This window comes from Lepeophtheirus salmonis, chromosome 14, assembly GCF_016086655.4.
Source record: "Lepeophtheirus salmonis chromosome 14, UVic_Lsal_1.4, whole genome shotgun sequence".
Classification (NCBI taxonomy): Eukaryota; Metazoa; Arthropoda; class Copepoda; order Siphonostomatoida; family Caligidae; genus Lepeophtheirus; species Lepeophtheirus salmonis.
Genome location: NC_052144.2, coordinates 19,629,070 through 19,642,191, shown reverse-complemented (window position 1 = coordinate 19,642,191; position 13,122 = coordinate 19,629,070). Strand labels below are relative to the sequence as shown.

General features: G+C 28.7%; 1 protein-coding gene and 1 long non-coding RNA gene across 4 annotated transcripts in view; both read right to left on the bottom strand.

Moving 5' to 3' along the window:
• Window positions 1-13,122, bottom strand: part of LOC121129797 (neural cell adhesion molecule L1.1) — a 297,246-nt gene that overhangs the window by 82,519 nt on the left and 201,605 nt on the right. The gene's annotated exons all lie outside the window — the stretch shown is intronic.
• On the bottom strand, window positions 3,748-6,138 carry LOC139907278 (uncharacterized). The gene is made up of 2 exons (XR_011783760.1): window positions 4,130-6,138; window positions 3,748-4,064 (listed from the first exon to the last, which is right to left on the bottom strand). It is a non-coding gene; the product is annotated as an uncharacterized lncRNA (long non-coding RNA).

Here is a 13,122-nt window from a genome sequence, read left to right as displayed (position 1 = left end):
GTTCAAGAAAATTCATTTTCATTGAAATGGTCCCCCACCATAAACTAAAGAAGTATTTTAACCGTATCTACTAACAAGGTTTTTAACTCTGTTCTATGATATTGCATAGGGTGCACACGTTATATATGCTACTACTTTGGCACGCTCTCTTGGTCAAACGCAGACACTTAGGCCGCTGATTTTTTATAGATAGCTTGCTTGAACCTGCACCAGTTAGAAAAAAATGGAATCAATTGACGATTTTTTGTAAATATTTGGAAAAGACATGGAGCCCTCCTAGGAATCTGCGCTGGGAGCGAAAAATAATAATTGCTAGAGCCGAAGGTGAAGCCCTGGATCGACATGGTTGCCAATAAGAGGCCTTTCATGTGGCAACAGGACTTGTCTCCCTGCCACACCCAGAAAAAAAGCCTCCAATGTATCCAAGACAATTTGGACCACTTCATCTCACCGGACTATTGGCTTCCAATCTCGCCAGATATGAATCTGATGGACTTTTTTGAATGGGGCGCGATTGAACGACAAACCAACGGAATCCCTGTAACACCAAAAACGAAGTTATCATTCGGATCAAGATGGTATTCTAGGATTTGTTGATCAAATAAATCCGAATTCATAAAGCTTTCAGAATCTAGTTTTTTTTTTATATCTAATATCGCTGCACAGATAGCCTGCACACCCTGTATATCATAAAAGAATATTTAATTATGTCTTTACATATTGCTTGAATAGTATTATAGTAATATGTTATAAAGATATTTCCCAAAGAATTTTCATTAATAATTCGAATTGTGAGACAATGTTTTACCAGGTGTTTTAGAATTCGATTTCCTAATTTCATTTTCAATAAGGAAGTATTCAGAAACCCTCCATACTTTAGTTATTCCACAGAAGCTAACCCATTGCCTTGAGAAGACACCAAAATACGGGTGGGATAAATATGGAAAAAAAGAAAATCACGATTCATATCACTTTTCCAACATAGTAGACTGGCAAGCATAATCCAGTCATGATTTCAGGTTTTAAAAATATACCTCGTAGTTAAATTTCCATTTTATCTGATAGACAAAATCTATTATGTACTCGTATACGATGAAACTACTTAAATGATGCTATATATTTACTTTATTAACGTATAGAATCTTGTTCATTGCTTTTGTTCATAAAACATATATTTCATACAGTACGTTGTTACCCTTAGAGTATAAAATAGTCGACAATTAACCCTTAATTTTGCCGCAATGATATTTCGCCTAAATATAAAAATAAATAGAGTTTATATGTCGTTATTGTTTATTTTTGGTTGAAACTGATGTTCCCTTTAATTTTTTTGAATCAAAGTATGGATTATTTATTACTATAATACGCATTAAATGTTTGTTTTCTGTTGGAATAATGATATAATTATGTTTTTCCCTCATACTATGCTTTTTCGTCAATCCATGAGTATTTTCTAGGATAAATAATCCATCATGTGAAATGATAACTACTAACAGAAAAGTGATCAGCAATTTTTTTATTCGAATCGTTGCCGTGTTTGTTTGTTTTTTGCTTTTTTTTATTATACTAATTTGATTACCTATTTTGTCTCTGATTCAAATTCATTACATAGTGAGATTTTTTGGTGAACACATTGTAATTTTGGGGCATGATCCCATCATTTTTCCAACAGGGAAAAAACATATTATTGTGTTGTATAATAATACGCATTACATATTTTGATTTAAAAAATCAAAAGGAATATCAATTTTAACCAAAAATAACAAAAAAACATGAAGGTAAATTATTCTTGTGGAATAATGACAAAATGTCCTTAGGAAAAGTTACTTAGCACCCAGTTGACAACAAAATAAATGTTTATGTTCAGCGATGTAACGTCGTAATAGTCAAGAAATTGATCCTTTTGTCATTGAAATCGACTATTCTTAAGTCTCGTAATGCAATTTACTCATAACCTTGATCGATTTCCGTTCATGATTCTTTGGAATTAGCAATCGTCTTATTCCTACACGGACGACTAAACACTTTATTCATTCCCATTGAGTTATACATCTACTACAGTCAATTATCGACAAAAAACAATTAGTATTTAAACATTGCGGATTACGTGTAGCATTTCTTTGATAAAAATGTTGTGTGTAATCCCAGATATTACTCTACTCCACTAATAACATAAAAATTATATAAAATAAGATACTTATCAATCGTATGTAATTTAAGATAAGTTTTAATGTATGTGGGAGTACTACAACGTCGATGGAAAGATCTTAAGATATATAAATATATGATATTTTCCTCCCAATAAAGAACATTGCATCAATTGTATGTGTAGTGGCCTCATTCATGTTAGTTTTCATTCAACTTTAAAGTCAATTGAATATACTTTCCTTTAAAAAGTACATTATTACAACTACTGTTCCTAATACCATGTATTTATATTTCTTTTATCATTTCCATTCATGAACTTATCGCGTTATGTTATTTGTTTTATCTAAGTATATAAAAAATTATTTGGGTTTGGTTTTAAAAATCCTAGAAGGATCTGAGAACGTCATAATGGAGACTGGAAACTGGTCCAGTCTATTTTAAAAGAAAAATTCGTTATAGATCGGTAAACTAGGTCTGCGTTTCTATTATTCTAATTATGTCTAGACATACCAAAAGGACTGAGAAAACATAATAGCAAATATTGCATATTCAAAAAGTGTAAGATTAGAACAATGGCGGGATAGCTTCTTGTTCTAAAATCCCTGTCAAACTCCAAACATGATTTGTATCATTCATGTATGTTATTTATACTAATGTCTAGAAGATCTAGACGAGATCTGTAATATCTGTGTTTTAATGCAACTACTTTGTATAGTATATTTTATACGTACATAGTTTCTGTTACATCAGTATGTCTGAGAAACTCTTTTATAGTCTGTACTTACCCTTTAATCTTATACCTAGTTTATTTACCTCCTAACCATCAGTGCCACCCAAAATCTGACGATTCTAGATACTAATATAATATCTTACATAATGTATGTATTTAAAAACCACAGTATCAATTACATATGTACTAACAAAATATCCGTTGTAAAGAGATACCTTCTTTCTTTATAGATATACAGAGTGGGGATTTTATATCCAGATAATTTTAGTATTATGCATGTTAGAATTCATTTCACAGCATCGGATCCTTTAACATCAGCTTAAGGTATAGGATCATTATCTATGGAGTTATTTGCATCCTTGGGCGTGCACTCGGCACAGAGGCACAAAATAATAACCATATGCTGTTCGTATTTGGAGGATATGTCAAAGATTGTTTATTTTTTCTTATGCAGTTTTGCTAGCTAAATCTGTTGAGCACCCTATTATAAACATACATAGATCTCAGGATTGCCAAAATATTAAAGTCTTAACTTGTTCCAGATTTAAAATCCCCACACTATAAATAATATGTATATAATCTCAATTTGTTTCAGGAACTAAAGATAGGTATCTGCCTACTTATTAAATGATATCTACATTCTAAAGAGTTTCATTACAGCCTTGAGATAGGGTGTGTTAGGAACACTAATACATATATATTTATTTTTTTGTAGTTTATGAAAATAGAGTGGTAAATGTCTCTATTTCGTCGTGAAATGTTAATCAGTCAATAAATTACTGTCTTAAAATATGTATGTAAATTATTAGGAACCTACTAACGAATTTATGTGACTGTATAGATAATAATAAAACAAGGAACAGTTGTTTATTATTATTGCAACCATGACAAGTTTATTATTATTAAAAATACAATACATATGTCGTGCTACAAGTATAGATAGGTTAACTGAACAGGGTTAATAATCTAAAGGTCTAAATTGACGTCTATAAAAGAGACACGAATGGAAAATTGTCCAGGGAAAGCTAAAAAAGTACTCATTCTTATAATAAGAACGGTTTATCCTCCGGAACTACTTGTCTTCTAACATCCCGGCAATACCTCATAGGGTTTGAAACGATACTTCCTTTTCAACTATATCAAGGGCGTCTGCAGGATTATATTTTGAGGAGTTTTTGCAATTTTTCTGGAAAAAAAAAATTCAAAAATCCATAGTTATTTATTTACACCATATCAATGACGTTAACAAACCCAGATGAAACATTTGTCTGATATCATAAAAGATGGAGATTTGTTCTGGAGTTAACAATGTAAGTCCTGGTTGGACTCAGAGTAGAATTAAGGATGAGCATTGGAGTAATTCCTACCAAGTCCTTGTTTATTTCCTTCTCCAAATATCCCCTCGTCACAACTGATTAAAGCTAATCTAATAAAACATCCTGAGAGCTAAGCTATTTTCCTCCAAAACATTATTCAAATATTCAGGGTTACCATGTTGATATACGTTGTTTTTTTTTTAACATTATCAAAATGCTACCAATTAGCATTACTCATAATTATGAGTGAAAATATAATGAAATATGAAAAATCCAAGCTCGATCTAAAGCTTATATCACAAGAAATTGATACTTGCTACAAAATAGAAAATTAATGTGGAAAGAGCTATTTTAAGATTTATTAAAACAATATATATATTAAATTACCAAGAGAGATGATAAACAAAGTCATTGTAATTATTACAAATGCTGTAAGTTATTTTCCTTCTTTTACAAAAGGAAAAAAAAAATCAAAGTGATTATTTAATAAGTGAAAGGGGCCTATGAGTTATGACAAATTATGAAAAAACTCCAATAAATTTGATATATTATTTCTGGAGTATCTTTAGTCTTTATTGAAAGGTTGGAAAATTCAGATGAAAGTATTACAGTGAAGTAAATAATTTCCAATTTCTTTAATACACACTAAACATACTGTTAATCAAATTGAAAAATAAATTGTTGTAAAACGATTGGGCAGTAGTAATAATGATAAGTGTAAACTAGCATAGGTATTGGTTAATTAGATTTGTGTGTAATATGGATTTCTCTTTTTACGTTGCTTATTTTCAATGTAAGGCCATTATAAATTATAACTGCAATGAGTTTTTCCTTGATGTTGAAGATATCGGATCATACACTGGTTATCTTATGGCGGAGACTCTCTGAAAAACACTGAACAACAATGAAAAAATAGATTTAAAGTCAAAAGTTAACTTTCTTAGATGCAACTATTGCTCCTAATTGCAATGATGCCAATATTTCATTATTTATTAGACAATGATGGAGTAATTTATCATTTTTGACAGAAATTAGTATTTACAGTTTGAGATACTATGAAGAATTTTAAATAGATAGGATAAAGAGAGCCATAGTTGCCATTCTTCTACAACAAAAAGTTTTTTTATTGTGTTCTTAAAAACAAAAATCTTTCGGATATGAAAATTGAGTAATATATTATTAGAAATATGGAAATGTTGATATCCTTGTGAACCTAAATAAAAAATGAGTATTTGTTAGTGCCTTTGAGAGACAAAATATACCTATGCTCAGAAAGTTCACAATTTAAAAAATTGTACTCCTTCCTCACTGATACACTTGAACTTTCAGAATATGGAGGAATAATTAATAAAATATCTAATTTCTTGCAGTTTGCCAATATATAGATATACCATATATTTTTTATATTATTTTTAAAACAACGGTTTTCTATTAAAATACTAGTAAATCAATTTGATTTAAATTTTATAAGAATAATTTTGATATTGTAAGGTACCGACTTTTAATTTAAATCAAATCTGTCCACAGAAGAAAATAATAATAGTTAAACATACAAAGAGAGCTACTGTAATATTTTACATAGTAGGAATGCATAGTAGTATATATAAATTGCATTTGAAATACCTGGCATACCTTGAAAATAACATATATTTGATGATTTACATATTTGTAAGATAATGTTACTACAGCAATTCATTAAGGAATTTGAGGATCATTATCAAATATGTATAGGTAAATTTATTTATAGATACAATACATAAGTTAGTATTCACTATGTATACATAATAGGAAACTCTTGGTTAAGAAACCAAGAGTTTCTCTCCTTTTCGTTCACAATACCAATCGTGTGATTAAATTAAAAACATTCGAGAAATTACCTGGTTTTGTCGCAATACCAATATTCTCGTACAGGCTCCACTACAAATAATCATCAAAATCGGTATTTCATTATTTTTTAATAATTCGTTAGCTAAAAATTTTTTTAAGGGCAATTGACGTGTACTTAAAGGGGCGTCCCCATCATTTTTGTATTAGAATATAGGTTGCACAGAAATTTGATGAGTTGATTCTATAAAATACTAGAAAAGACTTACCTGGCATTTTTTGGGACAAGAAGAGGCGGAAGTGTTAGGTATTCTTACAGGCATTATAATATAGCGCCTGTATATTATATGAAATGGATTGCTATGAGTTTTAAAAAATTGTGCTATAAACTAAAAAAATTGTATAGATGAGATGTTAATCTTTTATTATAATAAAAAAAATGTCAAATCAAAATTTGCTAAGAAACTTGGAAAAAACAGATTGACACTAATTTTGTAAAAAAAAGAAAGAAGAAGTAGTAAATAGGGTTTATTGGAATTGTAAAGAGGCACACAAACATACCAAATTTTAATTCATAATTGCAAAAGCAAAAATGTTATAAGTATTGTGACGTTGAAAAAATAACCCTAGATAAATGGTTCATTTGTGCAAATCTTGCAAAAATTATGTAAAAAAATGTTCCCGAAATAAATAACCTCTATTGTAATGCTAATGTCAATAATTTTATGTTCAAAATGCATCATTATAAATAAAAAATAAATGACAAATTATTTAGAATCAGTTAAATATCAATTTTCATGTGTCAAATTTATATGTCAACGAATCTCCAGACAAATTTCCACAAACTTTATTTTATGTACGAATCCAATATTTCATTGAAAATCCATTTTTTTTTTTTTTTGCAAATGAAAAAACAAAACAAAAAACGCAAGGATAATTTTTACCGATTTCTTTTTTTGCCCATAATTTTTTTGATTTTGAATACATTTAGAAAATGTCGTTATTCTTTACTTGTTCGTTGAGACTCTAGTCATTTTTTTATTTATTTAAAACTGAAATCCCTATCTAGCCTCCTTAAGCTCGAAAAACATTTTTTTTGTATTTTGGATATAGAATAAGGGTCCCATTTTTTTAACCTCCAAAAAATGGGCACCCCGGTCTTAGCCTGACATGGTTCAATAGACCCCCCATGTAAAGTTTCAGGCTTCTAGGTCCAACGGTGTGGTCACCCATAAAATATACACAGTCTTTTAATATATATATATATATATAATGGTAAGTAATATTGAGGGGCCCGTGATTGACAGTCAAATATTTTCTGAGGGCTTGGGACTGCAAATAACACTTTAAATATCAATTTAGTATTGTACCGTTTTAAATATGTCAGTACTTTGGTATACCAATATAGCAACGGTATTCCGAACAACACTTTAGGAATATATAGTGTATTATAAATTCAAAAAAAACTTTCATTCCATTAGTTTTCGGGATCGTAATTAATGAGGGATAATAATGGAGGTAATAATTAACCTTTGATAGTTTGATTTACTTTAAAAAAGTGATAAGAGCAATCAAAATTCCGCGATAGCGAATAATATTATATAAATAATTACATAATGGAGCTTTAATATATGACCAATTATATCAAGCTTGAGTGATTTTTCCATAATAAATAGTACATTTATATTATTAATAACAAATGAGAGGCAGTTTATATGACAGCTTCATAATGCTTCTATACATTCATCTAGATTAATATGAAGTCGTTATATAAATATAATATTTTTGGAAAAATTATTATTGGAATATCATTTTTTTCAAGATGATGAAGAACGAATTTCGAGTAAATCAGATGTATGTATTTCATATGTTATTATTGGAATTGTTTCCCTAACTCACAAGGTTTGCTCACTTTCTAAAATGGCATTACTGCTAGAATATCTTGGTTTCTTCTATACTGTACAAAAAATAAAAAAAGTATTGTTAATAAAAAAAAATGAACTGTTTTTGCTACAGAAAAAATACTTCCGAACATTTTTCATAATTTGCACTATTCTATGTTTTTTTTTTGAAATCTTCCGATAAAGTGGTCGGAATTTCAACATTATCGTACTTCAAATATCCCGTATAACCTAGAATTTTTTTAAATGTTCCTTTAATTGCTTAGATGGAGTGGCACTGATTAAGAATAAGTAAATATTATAGTCTTATATTTACTCCATCTGATCAAGTCCATATACATTATGTATATGGACTTCTCATGGAACGACAAGGATGCGAACCTACGGACATTGAGTTCAAGAGAATAAATTATCTCGAGCGTGTTGTCCATTGAGCTACCACAATGAATTGTCTTTAATCTTTATCAAACTTATTCACATTGAGTTCAAGGGTTGTCCACTCAGCTAGCCCGCTCCATTTATACCTTTTTTTTTTGCCAATATTATTATAGCTGATTTATATTTCACCAACCGTTTTCCCTTTTCTCGAATCAAAAATTTGTTATATATTTCTACGTTTTGCCCACCCTTGAATTATTGCAGTATTTCAAAATTGTCTTTTTCATACTCAGTGAAAAAATATATCTCAAGCTTAGTGAATACCAGATTTTGGGAAATGAAAGACAACATTCATAATGGGGTGACTCAAACTAGTTGGAAGCAACTCTGTAAATAAGACTAAATATTCTAATGTATACGACTGGGGTTTATGATCCATAATCTAGTTATTTTTTTGGGTTCTACTGTATTTCCACTAAAAGTGAAAAAAATGATACTCAAAAAATAATTTTAAAGTTCAACATAAAAAATTAAAGAGTTGGCTCATATGGCTCCAGTGGTGCTAAAATGTGTCTGCAAGTTGGTGGTGGTGGTGGGGGGGAAGCAAATCATATAGTGGCATGTTTGATGCCAAAAGGCACATGCTAGATATAAATCTAATAATAATATTCGTTATGTTTTAATAATTTATATATAATCATACAAAAGCTAGGGTCTTTATTGTTACCTTTGACCACAAAATACATAATTTGATTATGATTTAAATATAAGAGTTAATCTAATTCCATTTTAATGTAACAGTTGTAATTTTCTTTATGACTAAACCCGTAAATGGTTATTAGTTTTACTGTATTTAATAGACTTTATCTAAATAAATTCTATTTAATAGCTCCATGTCATTACTTAATCTGATTCATGTACAATAATTTGCATAATTGTATGATGATCATTAGAAAATATTTAAAAATATATTATTGATTGTCGCATTTTTATATTTTACTTCAACAAAAGACATTAAAATCAGATTGTTTTTAAGGGAAGTAAAATTGAGTTACCAGTACAAAAATAGCGTTTTGTTAATATAATTATATTTATTCAAACTGTCATTGAAATAACAATGCATTTGTATAAACTTATGCAAATACAATGAGCTAATTTGATTTTGTCTACAAAGTATGAAGAAGCTTTAAATAAGTATACTTTCATTTCACGAAAAATTAATAACGGTAGCAAAAGTCAAACAGATATTAAATTAATATAATAAAAAATAGTTTTCTCCATGTTTTAAGGATCCTTTATTTTTATACTGATAAATTGTTATATTTAATTCCTTTTAACATATTTATATATCTACACAAAATTACGGTAGCTACTTTTTCATCAATTAAAAATATATGAGAATCCTTAATTAAACTTTAACACAGTCAAAAAATTATATTTGTATACAAAGTGCAATTTTTCAATCTTTATAAAAAGTTAAACTTCTTTATTAAGGTATTTCGTTACATTTATTTACAAACAGAATTAAATACGAAGGATTTCTTTATGAATCAGCTACCATTTGTTCAGAAGGAGGCTAAAGGAGGTTAAATTGAGAAAATTAGTTATTTCAATCTATGAATATAAAATTTAAAACAAAGTTTCTTTTAATTTTGGACATGTCTTATACAGAAATATGGCTGAAGTTATTGCATTCATTTGTAAAGATTGAAAATTTGTATTTGGTAAATGTGATCTTTAACTGCCTAAACAATCATTACTCTAATATGGATAACACAAGCAAACAAAGCAATAGCCTCATAGGCTCCATATCATTTTTTTTTTTGATAGGATTAAACGTGTTAATTATGAATCTAATTGATATTTTTTTTTTTTTTTTTTTTTTTTTTTTTTTTATGCTGTTAATGAAGTATTTATCTTTCATCTATGTTGTCAATCTAAGTAGGATTATTTGTGAACTATAGGAATTGTTGATTACTAATCGATAGCTCCCTTCCCTTTTTTCTAGAGCAGAGTCCTTCCCCCTGTAAATGGAACTGGAAACGTTTTGACAGTAGTGTTTAATTGATTTCAAACTATCCCTAATTACTCTAAAGAAGTCCAAACAACGTTATCAATAATGGATAATCCTTTGGTAAAATCAGAAAGTTACTTTTACTTTCGAAGTCTATCATTATCATATTATGAATAAAGTCAATACTTACTATTAGTATCAAAGCGAATCAACCTATTTATTTACATATACATATTACATATACTTTTTTTTAAAAGTATTCACGATTCATTTATTGAATTTTTTCTAGCATTATTATTAACAAACTTATAATTCTAAAAACTCATTCCAATATTATTTGTATCTCATGGAAGTTTTTTCAGCAATGACTTGTCAAACAAACACAAAGTTATTATTAAATTTGTTTTCTACATAAAGAAAATTCTTCAGTGCAAGAAATACTAACTGGCAATGCATAAAAAATGAGTGTGATAACTTTTTTGTCGTAACCATATATGACAATTTTGATTTCCTACAATTTTTCTTTTTTTTTTGCTAAAAATAAATATTTACCATATTTCAAAATCCAAAATGTATAGTACAATATTAGTTAGAGTGGTGTGCAATCCATATTATCAGCTTTTTAAATATATATATTACATAGCTACATGTACTTGTATACAGTAACATTTTTAGTAAATTGGATCATCTCATGGTTTCATGAAATAGTTGCCAGCAGCCGCAATAATTCCATTACCAATACTGTTTATTAAAGATGTTTCGGTCGAAGAGCTCGTTATTGGATTTTGGCGAGTAAAATGAGTTCATCTTGTTTGATGTTAGGAAAATGGCCCTTATTTTGTTCAAACTTCATGATGAATAGTAACACATTATAAATTCGCTTAATATTATTTATGAGAAATATCTAAACATGGTTGTTTGTTCCATTCTCCAAGGGAGTACCTTCAAGTGTGAGTGACAACATGACAATTGCTCAAACTCTTGGACTCAGTGAAACGTTCGTTCGCAAGTTTAAGAGAGAATTAGGAGTGGAGAAGGAGAGGGGTTAGCAATCCCGCACTACTCCCGGGCCAATCCGAGGGCGGAGAGTATTTAACCATATTTTAAGAGGCTCTAAGCTATTCATCACCCCCCCCTCCCCTCCTTACCCATCCTCTCGATCAATTTCTTAGAACATTGGATTGAATTTTTTAAAAAAGCATTGCAATAATATTACTCATACTTGAAGGCACTCCCTTTGGGGATGGACCAAATTTGTTCAGATATTTGTCATAAATAATATGAAGCGAATTTATAATTTGTTATTATTCATCATGATGTTTCAACAAAATAAGGGCAATTTTCCTCAGGTCAGTTTTCCTAGTACCACATTTTATCAATACTAATATAATTTTTGACTACTAAACATATTTTACCAAAAAATCATAGGCTCTCATAAACATGTGTATTAATATTATATATACATTTTATATAATGAAGACCATGTATTTGTTAATTAAAAGGTAAATGACATATATATATTTGCAAACATTTAAATAAACTCTCAATTTGTTTATTCATTAAGTTTATTTGTATTTTTCATTACTTTGATTTTGATAATATCTTGATAAATTTTTGAAATGCATTCGTTTTAAATCTTAAAATAAATAAAATGTTATTCTCCTATTCAGTTTTGTTATTCACAAAAATTAATTTCAATAGTTTTTTTTTATAATGCATAAATAGATGAACATTAGTAGTTTGTTAGGAACATGATACTACGATAATATCCATTTTTAGTAATGCATATAAGTTTGCAAAGATGCACTGTATTGACATTAAAGCTGTATTCAACTTACCAATGAGTTAAAAATATTATATTATTTTGTAAATTCTTATTGAATTTCTATAAATACAGATGAACCTGCTGAAGTGGTATCCCAATGTGTTTGATTTATCAAAGTAGTGCAGAGGTTGTCTGAACAAAACAATACATAACTCTCATGGTATGGTATGCACAAACAAAGGATAGAAAAGCACAAATAAATGAGTGAATTAGTCATTTATGGCTCATAAAAAAACATGGCGTACTATTTCAATAATATTTTTTCTTCTCAAAATTTGGATATTTTAAACACTTTCCGAAAAATTACGTCAATAATATTGTCAAAAATTATTTGTAACAAATCAACAAATACAAATAATGACTGAACAAAACTAGTAAAATAGTATAAATAGAAAATATTTTATTTAATAATTAATATTATACTTTTAGAAACATTTACAATGCACCATTCAATTTTGATATTTTTTAAAAGATATAATCCCCCTCTTTTCTGTTACAAAATTTCTTATGAGCAGAAAGAGTATTTTCTTGGCAATTCCGTGAAATATGAGCAAATCTACATTTTTCTTTGGTTATATATTTATTATGTATTCAACCTCCATTTCCTACGTAGTGGTAGTAGAAAATAAAGATGAGTGGCTTTCCAAATTTATAATTAATTTTCGAAGGATATCGCTTTTCCGAATGTTACCATAGAAATTGCTTAAAAATACAAAAACTGTACATATATACACCATTTATGTTTTATTACAAATTTCAAGGAATTCAACTTTAAAGGTTGTTTGGTATTTGAAAGATAAGTCAAATCTACTCTAACAATTTCTATAGCTTTTACCCATTTTTCTCTCTCCCTGAAATTCGATGGGATCTATGTGAGATTAATATATTCTCCGTTTTGTCATAACCTAGATGACTTGTTCTACATCCCAGGGCAATACAATGGATTTGTCATCTTTACAAAAATTAAAACCAGAGCCTATTGTATT